The 2,109-nt window shown below is 49.2% G+C and overlaps 1 protein-coding gene across 1 annotated transcript in view; it reads left to right on the forward strand.

The window, feature by feature from the left end:
* The window catches only part of LOC103391323 (charged multivesicular body protein 1b-like), a 9,783-nt gene that overhangs the window by 6,883 nt on the left and 791 nt on the right, over positions 1–2,109 (forward strand). The window lies entirely within an intron of this gene.

The following is a 2,109-nucleotide window of genomic DNA, read 5'->3' on the forward strand; positions in this document are numbered from 1 at the left end:
ACCCCCCTCCCTCCCCCCTCCCCCCCCCGCCTCACCCCCCGACACCCCCCATCCCTGTTTGGGATATTCAATTAACATCCGTGAAAGGTCAGGTCAAACACAGGAAGCTGAGCTGATTGGTTCTACTCGGATGTCCACGGGCATGTGTGACCAATCGCCGCCGCCCAGGGCTTTCCCCCGCTCTCTGTCTGCTGCTGTCTGTGCGTGTGTGTGTGTGTCAGTGTCTGTGTCTGTGTCTAATCGTTCCACTTAAACACTTCCCCCCAGTTTCCACTCACCCCTTGACCACTGCTTCCTGTCAGATGTGTTAATGCTGCTTTTAATCAGTTTTACTGCCTCCTGCGCACACGTACACACACGTACACACACGTACGCACACGTACACACACGTACACACACGCGCCACCACAGCTGGCCCCGTCCATCCCTGCGCTCCACAGACTCAGGTACGTCTGACCTCCTGTGTGCATCAGCAAATGCAAAGTAACCAATGAACAGTGAGGGGCAGAAAATCAGAGATGACAAACAGTCACCTGACACAAGTCCAGGCTCTGTCTTTATGTGCAGCAGAGTTTCTCTGTGTCTGTTTACTTCCTGTCTGCAGGGATACGTGTGTAAAACACCAGCATAAAATCACTGCTGTTCTCAAACAAGGTGCCTGAATATAATGTAATGAATGATTACTCTTTTATCAAAGTGTCTGTTTTCATCTCCGCTTATGAAACTATTGAAGCAGAAAAACTCTGTAAACACAGAGTTATCATTTAATTTGATGTTGAGCGTGTTTTGGTTTATTTTGCTTCGGCTTCTTTCGCAGTAAAACGCCCAGAGACTGTTTGAGCTTATCATCACGCATGATGAATCCCCAGTGCTCTTGGTGGAGGAACCAGCTCCAAATGAGGTTCTGAAGACAAATCTGTTGACAGTCTAATGACGGGAAGAGAGTCCACGAGTCAGCAGAAAGAGGCAGACCATCATATTTCCTCCATGCTCCCAGAGACTCTTCTCTGTGCACTCCAGAATTTTCATGCTGCACTCTGACACATTTGTTTGTTCCAATGTTTGCCCCTGAGAAGAAGACAGGTGCATTTGTCTGGAAACGACACACAAACAAGACACAGTAGCACACACGCAGAACTGGAAATGCTTTTTGACCTTTAGAATATTTGGTTTTATGTTCAGATGTAAATTAGACGCCTTAGCTCAGGCCTGGGCAAACCTTTGACCTGCAGGCAACAATTGTCCTAACATTGAACAGGGGGTGAGGAGCAGATAGATGGAGCGTTCATGTGAACTACGATAAATGACATGAAAGATTAATGCATAAAGGCTAAAATACTTTTAGTTTTTTTTACGCCATCTACTGGGCAAATGTGGGCATTGCAGGGAATAGACAGAAGCATAACGATAATCAATGAATCGATTATATAATTTGGACAAGCTCGGCCGGCCGGATTAGGAAGCTGAATGGGCCACATCCGGTCCCCGGGCCATAAGTTTGCCTGATGTCTGATCTTCACACGTGTCTGTCAGTGGAGGAGGTGAAGGAGCCTCCTAATGAGGAAAGGATGGAAGGAGCCGAGGAAAGGACTCATGGAATTAGACTAACAGTTATTTATACTGTGGACGAGGCAGCGTGTGTGTGTGTGTGTGTGTGTGTGTGTGTGTGTGTGATGAGCACATGCATATGGTGAAACACTCTGCAGGGCTGCTGTTAGTCACACCACCGCGTCTCAAATTGAATTAGCGTTGACAGCACACAGCGCCGGCCGCGTGTGTGTCTGTGTGTGTGTGTGTGTGTGTGTGTGTGTGCAGTGGGCACTGGTTGTTGGCCGGCGGTGTGTGTATGTGTGTATATATAAACCCTCTCCCCTGAAATCAATTAAGTGAGTACAGCTCTGCAGAGGTGGGGCTGAGTGGGGGGAGGAGGGGTGTGGGGAGGGGTTACATCCTGTAGAGGGCAGCACCAGATGGACAGCACCAGCTGGGGCAACAGGCAGTTTGACCCACGGTCTGAGACATGAAAGAAGCAGGGCATGGATAAGAGGAGAGGAGAGGAGCAGTCGGCCTTAAATCACTCTGTCCTCCCCCCCGACTCCCTCCCTCACC

This window comes from Cynoglossus semilaevis, chromosome 15 (assembly GCF_000523025.1).
Source record: "Cynoglossus semilaevis isolate Cse_v1.0 chromosome 15, Cse_v1.0, whole genome shotgun sequence".
Classification (NCBI taxonomy): domain Eukaryota; kingdom Metazoa; phylum Chordata; class Actinopteri; order Pleuronectiformes; family Cynoglossidae; genus Cynoglossus; species Cynoglossus semilaevis.